Below are 20,529 nucleotides of genomic sequence, written 5' to 3' on the forward strand. Positions count from 1 at the left end.
AAAAGCAGATTTATTCAATATGGCCACATTGGGACGGGGAACAGAGAATCCCAGTGACACCTTTCCAAGTCTGTCTTGGGGTCTTGGCAAAAGGAGTGCGTAAATGCAGCTCCAGTCTCTGACCCTAACAGCCTCACAATACGTATTCACTGAGGAATTCCACTCAGAGGAGAAATGAGAGGAAGGTTACCTAACTAGACCATCTGTGAAGCCAGACAATGGCTTCCCAGGGAATGGCATTTAAAACCCCAAAAGCAAGTGGCTGTGTGGTCCAGGCATGGCCATCTAATGCCAGGAAAGAAGGGATTTGTGATTGCAGATAGAGGAGAACACATGGAGGCACACCCGTACCTGAGATGAGAGAGATGGAGAGGAAGGCCCTGTTTGTCCATCTGCTAGGTAAAGCAGCACCTTGCAATTGTAGCAATCAAAACCAAAGTACAGCCAAATTTCCCTTCAAAGAATAAAAATTCTCCAGATCGAAAACACAGTTGAGCAGGTAGGGACTAAAGTGACCCCTGTCACCACCTCTATCTCACATCTTCCTGATCCATGAGGCAGAGTGGTAACTCGTGAGTGCGTGAAGCACACCCCAGCATTAGTTCTGTCTTTAGAATGCAGAGAAACTATTTGCTTGCCTTTTAATTTGACAGCCTGATTACTTTAAGGTGTCCCCATGGAGACTGGCAATCAGACCCATTAATGTGAAATCTTAATAGACTGTCCGGGAACATTCCTCCCAAGAACATGTTGTCCAAGGAACCTGGCATCGCTCACTCTAAATGTCACCACACACCCACCAGAATCCCGAGGTCAACTGGAAGTACCATCCTTTAATGTGAAGATGACAGTATTGGTAGCCACTGGTAACCTCTAAGAATCCATCTGTGGCACTTCCGTGGCCATGGGTACGCTTGCTTCCAGGGTCTCCAAAACACTTCCCAGCTATGAGGTCAGTCACATAATGAGCCTCAAAAAGGTAGGGGACAGATGGGCTTCTTATCTGTCACTGGCCACAGTTATCTGCTTAGCATACTGAGAAAACATCTCGAAGGCTCCACTCTAGCCGGGGTCATGGGACTGAAATGAACCCCTGCCACAGGACCCAGAAGCTGGTATCGATCAATCAGTGGGCCCTTCCCCTCGAGCCAAAGAAAACCAACATCTGGACAGGTTTTCATCCCGCGCTCCAACAAGCATGCATCATGTTGAAAAGTCGTCTCCAAGTGCCACAGGTCATAAGCAGTGCTGTTCGTCCTGGGAAAGCTCATGTCTAGCCAAGCATTCTTTGCATTCTTCCTGGAGTTAAGTCATAAAGCCACTGTAGCCATACTGCAAGGATAAAATGGGTACACATTTAATAAAGAGAAATGAAGGCTTTTGGGTTTTTTTTTGTTTTTTGTTTTTCTGTGTGAGTCCCTGAGGAGGAAAAAAAGCAACCTAGTCACAAACATTAACACATGTTCCCACATGTGTGTAGCTTGCTTTCCCTATCATGGAGAATATATATATAATAAATCACAAACATGTGTGCAATGTGTGCATGTATGTACATGTGTATGTTGTTCATACATGTTCTTTTATTTGTGAATAGCTTGTTCCCCCCTCCATGAAGAATATGTATATTTTTTAAAAACATAAAAAATACTTATGATGTGTATGCATATGTATATGTGTATACATATTCCTATATGTTATGTAACTCATTTTTTTCCATCATGGAGAATGTATACAACACACACATATACACATGTATACTCATGCACACATACACACATACAAACACATGCACATACACATGTACAGACATACATGCACACATTCTTACACATGTACACACATCCCTACATTTGGCCTTCCGTATTCACTAGAGTTGTATCTGTGGTCCCCAAATGGGTAATAAAATCCATGAAGGCTCCTTTATAAACAAATGGCATGGAATTTACATGTAACTTCCACACATCCAACCAACTGCGGCTGGTCTGTATTACCTGATCCAGTAATTTGCTGCATGAATGACTGTCACACCGTGCTGGACAGGGAGGAATGATAAGAAACAGCCTGTGCAGGTTCCAGGTGGGTCCCCTGAGGGATCTGTGCTTGGCTGCATCTATAGATGTGCAGTCTGTGGAAATGGAGGGCACAGCGGCAGAGGGCCAGCCCAGTTCTTCATTTCTCACTGTGACTGCTAATGTATGCTCAACAGCTTAGATGTTTCTCTTTGGATTGGAAACACTTAGATCCAAAGTGCATAACTTTCTCTATATGCCCACACACCTACAACATTCTTAGGGGCAGAGGTGTGGAGTATCAGACTCTGCTGTATTTCAGGTGTTACAACAGTATGGATATAGTTTCTGCCTGTGGTGAGGAAGAAGCAGAAATTCCTGGGTTGCTCTCTATAAATTGTAGGTATAGCTTTATCAGAACTGGCTACATTGCTGATCATAGGAAGGGAAAAATCTTAGACCATGGGTCTTTAAAAACAATGAAATAAGCAAACACTGTAAAGACATTACATAAAGCAGTAATCTGTGGTAGAAGCTAAATGAGACAGAGCTTGGCCCTCAGACTTCAGCCTGGCTGAGCAGCTTTCTGGCCATGTGGCCTTGGACAGGGCACTTCCCCTTCCGGTCCTCATCTGCTGAATAAGAATAAGGAAATGTAACAGTGGTTACCAGAACCAAATGAGGTAAGCCATCAAATTCTGTAGACCTGGTGAAGGATTGCACAAGTGCCAAGTGATTATTTTTTTTCTTTCAAAGATAGTATTTTTGTCAGTATTCTTGCAAACATACACATTTCTGAGTCAGACAAATTTTAGTGGCAAATAATGGAGAGGATTCAGGAATAGATCAGTTTGCCATGATCAGCACAGTGTGGCTCAATGGTATGTGTCTGAGCTATAGTGATGATAAATTGATCAGCTTTATAATAATAATTATTATAGCACTATAAGATTAAAATATATGTTGATTTCTCTGAAGTGACTTCTCTCAATGGGACAAATTTCAGTCAGCTATTATAACATCACCAACACAGGTTTGGGAAAAAAATGCAGGTGCTATAGCAATACTAATTTGTGTGTGTGTGTGTGTGTGTGTGTGTGTATGTATGTATGTGTGTGTCACTATATATATTAATCTCTACTGAATAATAATTGCAAAATAGAATAAAAATCAGAAATTGATAAGCTATAATATAATTTAGTTAGTCAGAAATTTATATGGCTTAGTTTTTGATAATAGCTTGTGAGTTGTGAATTTCAGTGTTCTCACAGTACAAGCCACCTTCAGTATGCCACTGTTTTTCTTTGGCACCATAAAAGCACAAGATCATACTGTGGATCAGCAAATTCAGGACCACCCTTGAGAGCCTGCATGGGAAGCGCAGTTCTCAATGGTCTTTTATTCTGTGGATTTTGGATGAGCTATGTACTTGAGGTTTCACATTCTCCCCTGTATTTCTTTGGCCAACAAAATGATTATTGAAAAAAATGGTTCATGGAGCCAATTACTTAGAACTTTGTTTCATCTTTGGGAAAATCATGAAGCTGTAGATACAGCAAAATTTCTTAGGCTTATCCATTCTCTTTATTGGTCATTAGAAAACTCTATAAAATAATTCTTAAAAGAGAAGGTTTTTCCTTTCTTTCCTTCTGAAAGGTCCAAGAGAAAATGAAGAACAAAGGATTGCCAAAGTAGACCATCCGTGATTCAGATGCAGGGAAGGGGACCAGCAGGTGGCCCGTCGCCACTTCCATAATCACAAGTGATCTATGGGCTGTCTGATCTCTGATTGACAGCTCCATTTCGGCAACAGAGAATTTCAGAAAACAGAAACCTGTTTAGGAACCTGGACCAAAATCAAGTAACAGGCAACCTTTATAATCAAAATTGACAAAGGGTCCGAAAGCCAAGCTAAACAATATTTCAGAGCTGGCTTAAGTCAAAGAAATGCCATGATATTGGGGCCAAGCAGAGGTTACAAGCTGAGGAGGGCAGGCTGTGAATTGCAGGAAAAGGGATGGTTCCCCCTTAGAATCCCACATTGCAAATATCTGGCACTGTTAAAGAGTTTTTTTTTTTTTTTTTTTTTTTTTTTTTTTTTTTTTTTAAGGCTGTTTTAAAACCCAGTCAATTTTTAGCAGTGTCTTAAGACCATTCTGGTCATATCTTATGAATTACATAGAAGTATTTATAGATAAATAATTGTGTGGAATCTCATTTACAAATAGAATAATATATCATGATCCTGTCACTTTATAAATTATGTGTTGTCTTATATTGGAGGACTGGGTGGTCTTTTAGTTATCCTAAGTAAATAGTCTTAATCAAGAAAGAAAGTCAGGCAGGGTGGTGGTGGCTCACGCCTGTAATCCCAGCACAGCCAGCAGAGGCAGGCGGATTTCTGAGTTAAGGCCAGCCTGGTCTACAGAGTGAGTTCCAGGATAGCCAGGGCTATACAGAGAAACCCTGTCTCCAAAAAACCAAATTCGAAAAAAAAAAAAAAAAAAAAAAAAGAAAGTCAGTATGAAAGTCAGTATGAGATTGGTTGTGAACTTTCTCAGATAAAATGGTTAAGATTTTGAAGGTTCTTGCAGGATGATGCTGGGAAGTGGTGACTTTGTGGGACATCATTCTAATCTCATGAGTTATCATCCTAGCATCATGAGTCATCAGCATTATGGGACATCATCCTAGCACCATGAGTCATCATCTTAGCATCATTAGTTATCATGAGTTATCATCTTAGCACCATAAGTCATCCTCCTAGCATCATGAGTCATCATGAGTCATCATCTTAGCACTCTGAGTCATCATGAGTCATCATCCTAGCATCATGAGTCATCATCTTAGCATCATTAGTCATCATGAGTCATCATCTTAGTATCATGAGTCATCATCTTAGCATCATGAGTCATCATCTTAGCACCATTAGTCATCATGAGTCATCATCTTAGTATCATGAGTCATTATCTTAGCATCATGAGTCATCATCTTAGTGCCATAAGTCATCATGAATTGTCATCCTAGCATCATGAGTCATCATCTTAGCATCATTAGTCATCATGAGTCATCATCTTAGTGTCATGAGTTATCATCTTAGCATCATTAGTCATCATGAGTCATCATCCTAGCACTATGAATCATCATCTTAGCATCATGAGTCATCATCTTAGCATCATTAGTCATCATGAGTCATCATCCTAGCATCATGAGTCATCATCTTAGCATCATTAGTCATCATGAGTCATCATCCTAGCATCATGAGTCATCATCTTAGCATCATTAGTCATCATGAGTCATCATCCTAGCACCATGAGTCATCATCCTAGCATCATGGGGCATCATCTGTGCTGGTTAGCTTTTTCCTCAACTTGATACAAGCTAGGGTCATCTGCAAAGAGGAGAACCTTAATTGAGAAGATGTCTCTATAAGATTAGCCTGTGGTCAAAACTGTGAAAAAAATTTTTGATTAACAATTGGTGGGGGATAGACCACTGTAGGCAGTGCCATCCTTGGGCAGGTGGTTTTGAGCTATATAAAAAGCAATGTGAGCAAGCTATAAAAGAGCAAGCCAGGATCTACAACCCTGTCAATTTTCAGCTCTTGTCCCCAGGTTTTGTCCTTGAACTCTAGTTTTGGTGTCCTCAATGATGAACTTTGACTGTGAGATACGAAAACCCTTTCCTCCCCAAGTTGATTTTGGTCATGATGTTTATCACAGCAGTAGAAAACAAACCAGAGTGTTGTCCCAGCCCTGTGGGACATCGTAGAATAGCCTGTCAGCATCACTAGGGGAGCTGTCGAAGCAGATTACTGGGCTCCATGCCCAAGTGTCTTAATCAGGTCTGGAATGAGTGCTTAGAACCTATTGGCCAATTTCCATGTTAGCATACATGCATCTGGTCCAAGGATCACACTATGCAAACCATTAACTTAGACTTTATAGATAACGAGTGGGTTGAAAAGTGGCCTATTCAACCAAGAAGCCTAAAGTGATCACTAATGCCATGACCATGCCAGACCCAGGAATTTAAGGAGAAGGAAAAGTTAGGCCAATTTAAAAATAATCTGTGAGTGGAAGTCACTCAGGTCCCAAGTGCAACTAAGCTTGGTCGGAAGGACAGGAAAGATTGTCTGGCTCACTGTGTGCATTTCAGCTTCCACAGAATGGTGGAGGGTCTGCTTCAGGGTCCGTGGGCCTTGTCAGGGAGAGCCTGTTCTGCCTTGGTTTATGGCAGCCTTCCCCTATGCCATTTCTCGGCTGGCCATTACTGAAATGTCTCTGACAATGAATAGCCCATCTGGGAAGAAGTCAGTGATGTCACTGATGACTACTAGCTAATACCATTTCTACTGACATCCAAGACCTCTGTCAGCATGCTCTTGGTCTCCTCTTGGAATAAGTTTTTCTTCAGGATAGAGTATTCTACTCCCAGCTCCATCTCTCTGCCTCCCAGACCCTCCCACATTACAGACAGTCATAGATCCTGGGAACAGTGAGGGCTTCAGTCATCCCTGCCCCATACCCCTCTGCCAAGCCTATAGAGTAAGCCTGGTTCACAGAAAACATTCATTTTCCTTAACCTTCCAGTGCCCTCCAAAGCTAACTTGCTTCCTGGAAACTTCTCTAACAAGTGAAAGTTCTGGTGGAGTTTGAAAGACTGCAACAAAGAGATTCCAGCCTCATGGATCATAATTGCCCTTAGATTTCTCCTGTCACTGAGAAACATGCTCTTTTTAAAGAACAATTCCAAAACCTAATTGAAGAGAATCCTCTGGGGATATGGTTGGTTGTTGATGGTTTGTTAGTTGGTTGGTTGGTTGGTTGGTTGGTTGGTTGGTTGGTTTTTAAATACCAATTGGTATGTGCTGCTCCAGAAAATACAAATTCCATTGGAACTTGGGGCTATGTGAGAATATGCACTGCCTAAAATGTGACTCTGATGCATGGCCTTGCCCAAGCACAGCTGACAACTTCCTAGTGCCCAACTGGAATGGAGCCTTGGATCTGATGTGCTTCACAGAGAAGCAAGTCATTTTTAAAAAAATGTAATCCGTAACAGCTTCAATCTGCATCGTGTTTGCTTGCTTTCAAACGACCTTTGTAATAATTGTTTTCATCCAAACTTTCTTTGGAAGGGAGAGTCAGGAAATTTATCAGAGGCAACATGTCTCTTGAATGTAGCTATGGAACAGAGATCAGAACTACAGCCTGTCCCTCTTTGGGAGTCAGTTTCTTGTTTGTGTGACAAAGTACCTGAGACTATTAATGTAGAAAAAGAAAGCTTTGTCTGAGCTTATGGTTTTAGTCTGTGATCATCTGGCCCTCTTGTTTGAGGCCCGAGGCAGTACAGGGCATGACAGTAGAAGGAAGCCAGATCATCTCAAGATGATTGGGAACTAATAAATGGGAAAGACCTGGAGTCCCGGTTCTCTCCTCAAGTATACACCCCAATAGGTCATGTCTCTGAAGCGTTCTCACGACAGTGTCTTGGGGTCAGGACCAAGCATTCAATACATGAGTCTTTGGGGTCATTCAAGAAGCTTCCTATCTGGTATAGTTTCCAATACTCCATTATTGGCGTGTGTGTGTGTGTGTGTGTGTGTGTGTGAGAGAGAGAGAGAGAGAGAGAGAGAGAGAGAGAGAGAGAGAGAGAGAGAGAGAGAGAGAAAGAGAGACAGAGACAGAGACAGACAGACAGAGAAGAGATTTTATTCAACTCTGCCATTCTTTTCAATAATGAACAATCTCCCCACTGTGAATGAAAGCAGGAGTGGGGGCAGATAGTGAAATCAACTGTGGGGCTGCGACAGGTCCCAGAGGTCTGAATGAGTTCTAATCAAGGCAGAAGGCCTGGGTATATGTGCTTCAGAGAAAGAACAGTTAGGGCTGTTCATCATGTATGGAAAAGCAGCTTAGTCTAAAAGAGAAAGTCCCTCCCTCCCTCTCCCTCCTCCTTCCTCCCTTCTCTCTTTCCCTTCCTCTCTCAAACATACAAGATGGAATAGTGGAAAGCACACTGGACAGGAAGCTAAAGGCAGGTCAGAAAGGAGACCTTGACAATAGATACCGAAAACAGCAACAAACACACCACAGTCCAGAGGGAAGATCTCTCATTGCCAAACATGCTTGGGCAGTGAAGCAAGCTTGTGGCGTGGGTCAAGGCACTCAGGAGTGCCAGGTGTGACTGGATACAAGTAGAAAGCCTAGAAGCCCTCACCAGGCAGACATGCATAAGTACTTTACATCACCTCAAACAAGCCTTGCCTTCCTCATCTGTAAAGGGTTAGTAGGTTAATCTGTGTGCAGGCCTTGCAGCAAGGAAATCTATCATTGGCAAATGAAGAAGGGAAAGGGCTGTGTGGGGCTGGAGGAGTTTCCCGGTGAGCGTGCACCGTCTTCAGCACCAAGTCTGTGTTAGCATGTCACTGCAAGTGACACCTGCTTGGGGAAGCAACAAGCTCACACAGTTTGCTGCAGCAGTATGAACCCACCACCAGTCCGTGGCTGGTCTCACTGATTGCCAACACAGCTAACAATACCCACAGTAGTCATCATCAGGTTCTAGAATGTTCAGTTAATGGTTCCCATTTGACCCCCTTCTTGGGCCTTTTTTTCTTCTTTCTTGTCATCTTTCTGCATGGAAAATGGGCAGAAAAGTATAAACACTTGCTTGTTATCTGAGGTGTCTTTCCTGTTGTGAAGGGATTTCAGATGAGCTCATACACCCAGACTGCTTCTGCCGCCCTCCCACCTCCGTTCATGAAGGAGTTTCACCAGCCTAATAAGAGACAAGAAAATTAAGGGCTCTCACAGTAGCAGGAAGTCAAGTGAGGTTGGGAAGGGGAGTCTATATAAATGCAGCACTACACGCCTGCGGTTGACAGCTAGCTCATCAGCCGCTGCAGGAGCCACATTGTGTGGAAGCTGTCTGTCCATTTACTAAGGCATGCTGCTGTCTTTGTCATGTAGATAGGAAAGGAGAAGGGTGTGTGGCAGTTTGGTAAATGGCCGAGGTGTCAAAGTAAGGTAGAAAAACCTCCTGTTCTAGCTGAAAACATTCATGAGGGTGGACTGGGTCCGATCAGACACCCACAGCTCACCGGAACAGGCAGCAAGCATCCCTTCATTTGCACTTGCAAAGATCTCTATGAAGGAGTACAGATGCTGTCGGATGCAGATGCTCTTGGGCTTGAAGTTTTAACCCATGGGCTTGGAGAGATGAGCAGGACAACAGTTATAACACCGGCGGTTCCTCCAAAAAGCCTGCGCTTGGCTCCCAGCACCCTTGATATGATGCTCACAGCCACCTGTCAATCCAGTTCTAGGAGTTCAGATGCCCCCTTTATACCTCTGTGGGTATCCACGCTCATCTACCATACACATACACACACACACACACACACACACACACACACACAATCATGCATGCACATGCACACGCATGCACATGTACACATACAAATAATTTTATCACAGAAGATGTAACTCTTACATACTGACATAAAACATTAAAATGAGCTACTGACGATCATGAGGCAATCTACTAGCTAGATTATAATTCGAACCAACAGCCACCCTAGGCCTCAGCTCTTCTGATTGCCATCAAAATCCTGCTGCCTCTCTGGTATGGTCTATAAAAGGTTGAGCAAAAAGTAAAATCACTTGTGAAATCCTTAACTATGATACCATACATTTCCTTTCAATGATATTTATATCAGCCACATTTGAGACCTTTCGTTTAAACTGGCAGTTTGCAAAACACACTCTGCATGGCCTCCATGGATCTATATGGAAGAGATGTATGGACATTAGTGAGTACTGTTCAGAGGGACCATCGCTTCCCAGTTGTTTGCAGGTATTTCATGTGTGTGTGTTGGTGTGTGCACGCACACGCACCCAAGGGTATCTGCATGATATAGAGGGCAATCTTGGTGTCATTTCTCATGTCCCTTCCACCTTTTGTTTGAGATAGGATTACTCATTAGACTGAAACTTCGCCCAGTGAGCTAGGCTAGCTAACCAGGAAACTCCAGGGATCCTCCTGGCTCCTCTGCCAATCCTGCCACAGATAGAACTAAAGATGTGTGTTATCATGTTAAGCTTTTTACTGGGTTCTGGGTAGCCAAACTCATGCCCTCATGTTTGCAAGGCAAGCTCTTTACTGACTGAGCTAACGCCTTAGTCCTCTGTGTATTTTTAGGTGTAGAAATATTCTCGACACTGTTCTGTATTTTGGGAGCAGAGATCCTGGCAAGAAGGTAGCCACATACATTTTGGGACCCGTGCACTGTGCCAACTGAAAGAATGTTTCCGGGGCCTGCAAGAGAAGGCATCCCACCAAGACTCTTGTGTGGATGAGACTCTCCTAGTGGTATAGGTTATGTTCAGACCTTCTGAGTCTTCATGTGCCTAATACCTTGCAGGCTTTAGGTATTGCCTACCATGTAAACCAATACCATTGCTTACTGATCACAACCATTTAGGGTCAGAAGATCCTGGGTTCACATCTCCACTTATGGGAACTTTTGCGGCCAGATGCTTATTTTCCTTTCTGGCTGAGTTTCCTCCTCCAATTGTCAAAAACCAGTCTTCCTGCACTTCTTGTGGTTGAAATCTAATCTTGTGTTAGATAGACATGACACATGACATGAGGGGATGAGTAAATTGTGCTTATTAATATTATTGTGAACATACACAGACAGAAGACCTTTCAGAGAGAATTCCAATAAGCTGAGCTCGATATTTGACGCAGAGAGAAGAACTAAGTACAGAAGGACCTAGAATTGTGCCATCTGGTCCAGTGACTATCTTGTTAAACTTCCTATCGTTCGTAATGCAGCAGACAGAATGGCCCCCGGCTACACGTTATTCTCTTATGCTTTGTTTTGTGGTGTGTGTGTGTGTGTGTGTGTGTGTGTGTGTGTGTGTGTGTGTTTCGACACAGGGTCTCATGCTCCCCATGGGGCCCAGAATGATCTTGATCTTCTTAACCTCCTGCCTCTGCCTCCTGAATGTGCTACCTTGCCAGATGTATTCGGTGCTGGGGTTTGAACCCAAATGCTTCACGCCTCCCTGCTAGGCAAGCTCTCCCTCAGTGCTATAGCCCCAACCCTCCTTATCTCTCTTATGTAAACGTTCCGAGGCTGACAGCTCAGCCTGCGAGGAAATGTTCAAGTTCTCAACATAACCGTGCTAACAGTCTTGTGCCTTTGCAAGTACACATGGCTCGTCTCAGCCCCCCCCCCCAGCTCCCATTTTTCATGGTTAACGGGCTGTCACCATTATCTAGCCATCTTCAAATAGCAGCAAGTGCAGTGTGCAGACCTCGATGTAGATAGCATTGGAAGCAGCTGACACATTGTCACCACAGTGGGGGCAAAACGGCAATGCCGAGTGACTGATGGGACATTGTAGAGCAACCTGCCCTCAATTAGTTTTGCATGAATTTTCAGAATTGCATCCTCTTTGCAGGCTGTGATACTGCAGGCTGTCATGGCCGAACATGTGTACTCTAGATGAGCATGACTCCCTTGGATTTTCAGAACCCCAGGCATCTGTCTCACTGCCTCGTTCTTTATCTTCTTGGGGATCCATGGCCTCAAAGGTGAAGCAAAGGACAGAGACTCCAACCCAGAGAAGCCGGAGTGATTGGTGGTGTTAATCAGATGGATGCCCCACAGCCCCGTATCAGGGCGGAAAATGTGTTTGAGATTAGCACATTATCAAGAAAATGCTTGCACTTATCTTATTCCGTGAATAAGTGACAAGCTCTTTCTCCTTGTTCACAGCAGCACACTAGTGAGCCAAATCTGGATTCAGAAGATGTTGATACATTGTCAGATGGGGAGAGTTATTTTTGCTTGTCTCGGTTGCCACATGGCTAGAACGTACTGGGTCCCTACGGGGTATAGGCATTGGGATAGCTTCGGTCTCAACTGGACAATTCTTAACTCTGTTCCAGGGGCATATTGGGACAGAAGTGAAAGCACTGAGTTAGAGACAAGCTGTCTGTCCTGGGCCTATGGAGATGGCTCAGCTAGTAAAGTATTTGCGGAGTTCAGTTCCCCAGCTCCTATGTAAAAGGCCAGGCATGGTGCACATCCATCAGCGGTGCACATGCATAATCCCTCTGCTAGGGAAGTAGAGACAGGAGGCCAAGGGCTACAGATGAATGACTAGCCTGAATGGTGAGCTCCAGGCTCAACGTGAAAATGTCTCAGAAAATGAAGTAGAGAAGTGATTGAGGGAAACCCCTGATGTTGACGTTAGGTGCTTGCACACGCTTGCACACACACACACACACACACTCACACTCATGTGCATACATGTGCCATACCGGTGCAAACACATTCATGCACACATACACAAAAAGGAAGACTGGAGGGAGGGAGGGAGAACAGGGAAAGGAAGGGACAAGAAGAGAGTAAAGAACGGGCCCTGGGGTTTCTTCAGCGTCCCTTCTGTGCATGTCCCCAGGAGATAGGTACCCATATCCTGCTCCCTCCTGAGCCTGCATTCAACCACTTTGTAGCTCTGATGTGTCCAGTGACCCTCTCCTGCCCACTCGCCATCCTTAGTCCCCTAAACTGGGTCTCATACTAGTTGAATACATCGCAGCAAACCTCCTGATTTCCATCCTTTCCCTTCCCTGTGAACTCAACTACCTTCTGAACGAGGACATGGCCCTATTTAACCCCAAAGAATCTCCCTGGCCTTCAAGAGACATCTTGGGGGGAAGGGGCGGGGCTTCTACTTACCCACTTCCTTCCCTTCTTTGCGCCATGTCTGTACTTCCTTAAATGTGGTTCGTCCCCTTCTGTGCCTCCACATGCCTCCCCCAAATCTCCATCCTCTACCTAGAGCTATTTTCTTCCTGGTTTCATATGGCAGTTCCTGTGCGTGTTTCAAATGCAATATGGCTGTCACCTTCAGGGAGCCGACCTTGACTTTCTCCATGTGGTTCCGATGAGCCAGACTGTGATTCCCACCCATAAAACTCTAGGGTTTTCAGTCTCCTCTCTGTGTCTTTGCACACTGGTAGCTGTCTTTCTGATCTATTTGATGTCTCTAGTTTAGAGCAGGCAAAGCACTGGAAGCTTACTCATCAAATGGGTGAAATCTTAACGGTAAAAGCGAGAGTGGGTATAAAGGGATGCCGTGCACTGCAGTCTGTCGTCTGTGCCACTCCCTCAGGCCACGTCTCATGCTTGCACCACTCCAAAGTAGGCCAGATAGTATTTTCAAAGAACCCTGTGTTCAGCTTGGTAATCCTAATTACTCCTTGTTGCCCCCACCCCCGCCGTGGACTCATATGTGAACAATCAAAGAGAGAGAGTATTTTTGGAAATGTTGACACGGGTATATAGAGAACTCCAGAAAAGACAGATGTAGTAGAAGCAGCATAGTTGCAGCTTTCTGAAAGTGAAAGGGTTTGAATTTTGCCATTCAACCGGCATGAGGAAAGAATCACTATGCAAATCCAACCAGACATCTAAAAAGCCTTCGACCTACCTGAGCATTCAGAATAGGACTCAAGTGTCCCAGGCCTGTCCAGCTCCCCAGTAAACAGGAGGTTGGGAGTGTGTCTGGGCTGCTTGTGAGATAGCAGACAAATGCAGATAAACAGATGGATGTGGTGACCCATTCCGGGAGAGGGGTAGCCTGGAACAGTGGGGCATGGTCCTGCTTTATAGCTTGCCTTGGGGATTGTGCAGTTTAGGTGAGCGGCCACAGCAGATAAAGAGGGAATTGGAATCCCACGGCTGTCAGGGTATCATAACTACCTTCCAGGCCATCCCTTCACAGGACAGTGACATCGTGTTACTACAATAGCTTCCCAGGGCTGCCGTGTCAAACACCCCAACACAAGTGGCTTAAACAGCAGAACCTGTCTCACCACTCGGGAAGCCAGGAGTCAGAGATGGCTGTGTTGGCAGGGCCGAGCTCCTCCTGATGATGTTAGGGAAGAATGCACCCCAGCCTTCTCTCCTAGCTTCTGGAAGCTTCCATGCTCTGCAGCACCATCATTCTAGCTCACATGCTATTTGCATGGTATGCATCTATATCTAGATTTCTCCTTTTCATAAGGATGCCAGACGCATTGGATTAGGGCCACACCCTTTCTGCATCAGCACCTCATCTTAACTGATTGTATCTGCAATAACTCCAGAGGGTGAGACGACAACGAGGCTCACATTTGGAGGCTTGCATGAATCATGCCTCCACGGTGACCATTCCCAGTGGTGACCATGTGCCTATTAGTTGTGCATTCAGCCAGCGACCTATCTGGAGAGATGACTTCAGGTAACAAGGCCCTCAGAGGATGTGATGTAATCTCATACTCCCCCGGGAGCTATTTATGGCCCACAAGCCTGTGAACATTTGAATGTGTTCGAGCAGAAAAGACGATGAGCCAGACAGACAGACTTCTCCGCCCACTTAGGAGCACTCTCGTGGCTCAGCCGCCCCTTCCTCCAGCTCCACAACTGATGTGATATGTGAGGTGGGCCTGGCGCTTTCAGGTGGAGGAGCCTCTCCACAGCATCACGTGGGTGTCAGTTCTTACACGAGTCCCTAAATGAGTCCAAACTCAGAGGCCCACGACGACGATATTAGATCATAGATCATCAGTCTTCCAAGATCCTGGGAACCCAAATGCATGCAGCATCGTGATGGTTAAGGATTGCTAAGCTTGGATCTGGCTACTCTGCACAGCCTGGAGTAGACACTGTGCAAAACCTTATGAACAGGAGCTGGAGAGATGGCTCAGTGGTTGAGAGCACTCGTCGGTCTTGTAGAGGACTGAGGTTTAATTCCCAGTAATACTGTAACTCCAGTCTCAGGGAATTCAGTGTTCTCTTCTGGCTTCTGAGAGTGCCAGGCATATATGTGGTGCACATATGTATGTGTAGGCAAAACATTCATACATGCAAAATAAATAATTTTTTCTAATTCATGAATAACTAACAGTGTGTTCCCCAAAGCATGATTTTCAGGTCCCTTTCTTTCTCTTGGCTTCTGTTCTAGAAGAGGAGACTTGCCTGCTTTCTAGTATCTTACCCATACAGAGCAGATCACAGCTGTTTGGCAGGCATTGACCATACCTGTATGAAGAAGTGCCTGCTCTATTATGTTATAGACTTTCCTTTGAAGAAGATCCCATAGCCAACCCAACCCAGTGCCTGCTCAGGGGAGGTAGAAGCCTTCTGCACTCACTTACTTCCATCATTATGGCTGTGCAGAGAGAGAGGGGGGGGGCAGGCAGTGGTAGTGCATGCCTTTAATCCCAGTACTTGGGAGGCAGGGGCAGGTGGATTTCTGAGTTCGAGGAGAGCCTGGTCTACAGAGTGAGTTCCAGGATAGCCTGGGCTATACAGAGAAGCCCTGTCTCGAAAAACCAAAAAAAAAAAAAAAAAAAATGGGCAAGCCTGGAGCAAAGGAAACTGAGACCAGCTACCCCGCAGAATGAACTTCATTAGGAGAGAAAACTTCACAGTCATTAGGTAGGGAGGGGCATGGCTGGAGCTTCAGCTGTGAGAGCATTGCTAATATTTGAGAATATTGGGAAGGCAGTTTAAAGAGAAAGAGTAAGACAGGGATCTGGCCCATACATCAGGGAAGGGGATCTGAACAGGCACTAGAGTCCCATCAGAGGAAGCCTCTAACCTTATAACATTTTCCCAGGTGTTGGGGGAGCCTGGCTGTGACTCACACCCATCCAGTTTGGCGGTCGATGTCAGAGTTGCTTGCTCAGTGCATCAAAGGTAAGGAAGAAGGGTGTTTATAAATCCCTAGTGCAGCCTCAGAATGCAGAGACCAGAGTGGCAGGAGAGACACAGCCTGATTGTGGGGTGAGAGATGTCAGCTGGAGTCTGTGAGAAAGTAGCCCCCCATTCCTCCTCTCCCGCTGCCTTTTCTTGCTTCTTGAACCATTTGTTGAGCCTGTGTCAGGGGTGACAGGATTGGAGGCATCCCCGCACCCTGGTGGGCAAAGCTGGGCACTGCCTTCTCTTTCCTTCCTCCAGCATCCTCACTGCTTCGTTTACCCAGAACTCTCTAGCTTGCCCTGAGTTGTAACAACCTCTGCATATATCTGGCAGGACATGAATCTCAGTTGGGTTTCACTCCTTTCCCATTACCCTGTGCAGAACCTGGCTTGTGCTTACTGGGCATTTGGTAAACAGTTGTTGAATGACTGAATGAGATCCTGCTTTCTTCTTTATTAACACTGTTCTTAAAGTGTGCTAGAGGATGCAAATAACTAAATTGATATCATTGTAAAAGAATTTATTTAGTAAGCAAAGAAGAGCCTCCCCCCTACCCCCTACGATCTTGGTATAAAGACTCAGGAGATTCCAGCTCCAGTTCAGATTCACAGGCTGCATGTTCTGTGACCGAGGCTTACCTTCCCTGATCTGAGCCTCAGTTTAGTAGCCGGAAAAGAGGCTTTTTGCTTATCTCAGAGAACTACTGGAGGAAGTATCATGGGGTGACAGACATGAAGGTGCCGTGGGAGGGTGTTGTATACAGCACGGGTGTTGCTATAGCACAAGCTGGTATCTGAGATGGGCTCCGTCGGTGGGTGGAATGGACTGGAAACATTTGTTTCTGAGCAAGTGTCATGTGCTGGGCAAGAAGGCATTTTTAGGACACTGAGGCTGGCCTGAGCTTTGCAGAATTGAGGCCATCTTAGACTGGCAGAGGGAGGGAGTGCAGTCTGAATAGCTTAGCATCTAAGAGCAAGGAACAGGTGTGTGGGAAGGTCAGAGAAGGGCCCTGTTGCTGTTAGAGGAAGCCTGGGGGAACTGGGATCGTTCTGCATATCATGGAGTAGGCAGAGGGCGTGTAAACTCATAAAACTGGGCTACATTGCCAGTGGTGTTCTATACGTATGGTGTATACATATGTTCTATACAGTGATTGTTCTGTTCTAATGCTGCAAGACTCAAGCCACAGAGAGCCACTTGCTCGTGTCTGGACACCCTGCATGCTCGTACCCGTTACTGCTTTGGACTCACTCCTTACTGTTTAATCAGGATGCTTCCCGTCAGCCATTGGTACCTGATCATCTTTCAAAAGTCCGCCCTGCTGTAGATTTCTTTGCGCTGGAGTATCCACAAAAGCAGCCCCCTCCCTTTGCCTGATCCTAAATACACACACACACACACACACACACACACACACACACACACAGGGATACTTATTCTGCTCTTAGATCTCTCTCTCTGTATAGTGTGATGGTTCCACTGGCATCTTGGTCTCCTGGAAACTATGAGCTCCAGCCTGCTCAGATTGCCCCTATAGATTCTGCAGTACAGTGTATAACTTATTCCGTGTGTATGCTCAGTGGCTAAGGGCAAACCTCTCTGAAAACTCTGCATCCTTGACACAGAAACACTGGCCCATCCCTTTGCCAGTAGGAAGAGCAATATCTGAATCACCACCGGGAATCATACAGACAGTATGGTGAACATTGAAGTCCCATGACCCATCAAGAGCCATTCTCCAGACCTTTAGAAGGGATAGCCTGTTTAGGCCAGTGGAATTGTTTCAAGCTCCTAACTCTGACTTAGTTTTAGCCTCAGATGGCATCTTAGTCCATTTGTGGGGCAATAATGAAATATTATAGGCCAAGTACCTTAAAAATAACAGCAATGTATATCCCATGGGAGTCTAAGATCAAGTCAGCAAAAGGTTTGATGTCTAACGAGGCCCATTCCTGGTTCCTAGATGCTACCTCCTCGCTCTGTTTATGTGGTAAAAGGGAGGACAGCATTCCCCTGGGCCACTCTTATCTGGGAGCTGATCCCATGTCTCTGCTGTCTGCTTCTATGGTCTGACCACCTCCCAGTGCTATAATGTTGGGGTTAGAACTGGAGCGGAAGGGCTGGAGAGATGGCTCAGTGGTTAAGAGCACTGACTGTTCTCCTGAAGGTCCTGTGTTCAAATCCCAGCAACCACATGGTGGCTCACAGCCATCTGTGATGGAATCTGATGCCCTCTTCTAGTGTGTCTTAAGACAGTTACAGTGTACTTGCATATAGAACTGGAGCAGAGGTAGGATTTAGAATGTTGAAGACAGATAATGGCGGGGTGCTGTCTACTAACAGAAATGGTAAATTATAGTGTGGGGTTTAAATGAAATATGACCATTGTAGGCTCAAGTATTGAATACTTGGTCCCCAGTCGGTGGTACTGTTTGAAGAGGTTTAAGAGACGTGGCCTTGCTGAAGGAAGGTGGGTGCTTCACTGGGGTGAGCCTTAGCATTTCCATTGCACTGTCTCTGCTGTGTGTATTTAGTAGAGGCGTGAGTTCTCAAATTCCTTCTCCTTCCAACATGCTTGTTTCCAGCTGTCCTGCTGTCCTGCTGTCCTGCTGTCCTGCCTTCCAGCTGTACTGGAGTCTTATCCCTCTAGAATCTTAAACCACAATAAACTGTTCCTTCCATAAGTTGCTTTTTTGGGCCATAGGACATAGTGTTTCATCACACACAGCAACAGAAAAGTAACTAAATACATAGGATTTGTCTTGACATTTTTTTCCCATTAAAGCTACAGGGATACTGAAAATTCATAGATGCTGCTGCTTTAATTAATTGATTGATTGGTTGATTGATTGATTTGTTGTTTTTGTTGTTCTTACATGTTATTTTGAGACAGTGTTTTGCTATGTAGCTCTGGCTAGCCTTGGAACTTGCTCTGTAGACCAGACTAGCCCCAACCTTGTAGCACTCCATGTGACTTTGTCTCCAGAGTGCAGAGATTAAAGGTGTGTACTACCAGCCCAGCTCAGTGAAAGAGTTTTCAAATGAGCTCCCTGCATCATCCTGACTGTTTTCTGAGACTTGTCTCTCACAAATAGCAACGGGTCTCTTCACACACAAACTTCCTTGAGATCCTTGAGTATTTATAAGTGACAAGGCTTTTAAACTGAACAGCCCCAAACTGGGATGATTTGGACACCAAAAAGTTTAGTTGAGTATCAAGACTTTTTTCAAGGGCCTTCACAACTTTTCAAGTAGATTCCGGAAGGGGCCATGTAAATTATGTGCTTGAGACATTTATTTTTGTGTTCTAAATTCTTAGAAAGAGAAACTATTTTTAAAAGATGATAATTTTTTAATTAAAAGGTGACTCTGGGGGCTGACACGTTATCCTTTTGCCTTTGAGAAAATGAGTGTTAGCACAGCTTGTCTCTGTGATCTTATACACCTGTCCGCACCTTCACATCTGCACAGTCGGTGCTGGCCTCACCACCATCACTGTGTGCTTGTAGTCGCTGCTTGGTGTAAACTACCAGCCAGCAAAATTCATTTAAAAAAATTAATACAGGTTTGGCAGCTCAGTCATTGTAACACTCACTCAGGAGGCTTAGGCAGGAAGATTCCAAGTTCAAGGTCAGCCTGGGATATGTAGCAAGGCTGGTTTTTTTTTTTAATTATTGTTATTAAAAAGGGACAAGAAAAATCAAACAAACCAACTCCAAATCTGATTGGTACCAAGATCTTTTAGGTGTAAATCTGTGGATGCACACCATGGTCCTAGTACAACCCCTACACACCCCAAAAGAGTGTTTCTTCTCCCTTCAGATATACCATAGGCACAAAGAAAGAACTTAACCCAGAATTCCCTGGGCCCTGGTTTGGTGCAGAGTGTAATTTTCCCCTCTCTGGCCCCACAGCCAAACGTTATCAAAAGACTTTTTTTTTCTTCCTAATGAAGCATGAAAATTGATTGTATCTTGCCAGGAGGGTTCTTCCTAAGTCCTGAGATATTAAAGATTTTATGAGAACCCTGTGAAGAAATATCTTCTTGAATCATTTACATTTTCCCCTTTTGTGGGCTTATGTAACCATGCAGAAAATCTAAGAATAAGTGAGCTATTAGCGTGCCGTGTGCTCCCCTGCAGGCAGCCAGGCTGTGGAGGTGGGAGACATTAGTGCCAGGGGTTGTTCTTACCGTGAAGGGGGCACAGATTTCTGAAGGAAAGCCCCAGGGAACATCTGTAGCTAATTGAACATCTAATCAATTATTATTGGGCTTCCCCCTCCCTCCTGTCTGTGTTCAACTGTCTCTTTTCTGTGGCAACAGGCTGGTGGAGTGGCCCTGAGCCTTGTACCTGAAATGTCTCTTCCGGTACAAATAGCCAAGACTATTTGGATTCTCAAAGCATTTTTGACAGATCCAGACAACTCAATTGTGGGTCAGAGAGAATTCTAATGTTGTTTGCATAGGAGAGCAGTGGGTACCATTATCATCGGTGTATTAGCTAGCACAGCTCCCATTCAGAAATGACAGGAAGTTAGTCCAGAATTCTTCCCACCCCAGCATGTGGTTACAAGTTCAGCTCACATCCCCAAAAACTTTCATGTTGGTCAAGGACAGAGAAGGAGGGGTGGGGTCTTTGGATTTCCCTGATTTTCATAATTAGAGGTCAAGGGTCACAATAGTGAGCTCAGGCAGTGTATTAGTATCTGTGGGAGATCCAGACATTGCAGAACAGTTGACAGCTGTTT

At 44.9% G+C, this 20,529-nt stretch overlaps 1 protein-coding gene across 6 annotated transcripts in view; it reads left to right on the forward strand.

The window, feature by feature from the left end:
- Atxn1 (ataxin 1) overlaps window positions 1-20,529 on the forward strand; it is a 416,850-nt gene that overhangs the window by 340,062 nt on the left and 56,259 nt on the right. For 5 of the 6 annotated variants that reach the window (XM_052157616.1, XM_052157615.1, XM_052157620.1 and 2 more), the window contains one exon: window positions 15,698-15,777. The exons of the other annotated variant lie outside the window; for it this stretch is intronic. The gene's annotated coding sequence lies outside the window, so the exon portion shown is untranslated. The remainder of the gene's footprint in view (window positions 1-15,697; window positions 15,778-20,529) is intronic. 6 annotated transcript variants of the gene reach the window in all.

Source organism: Apodemus sylvaticus, chromosome 14 (assembly GCF_947179515.1).
Source record: "Apodemus sylvaticus chromosome 14, mApoSyl1.1, whole genome shotgun sequence".
Lineage (NCBI taxonomy): Eukaryota > Metazoa > Chordata > Mammalia > Rodentia > Muridae > Apodemus > Apodemus sylvaticus.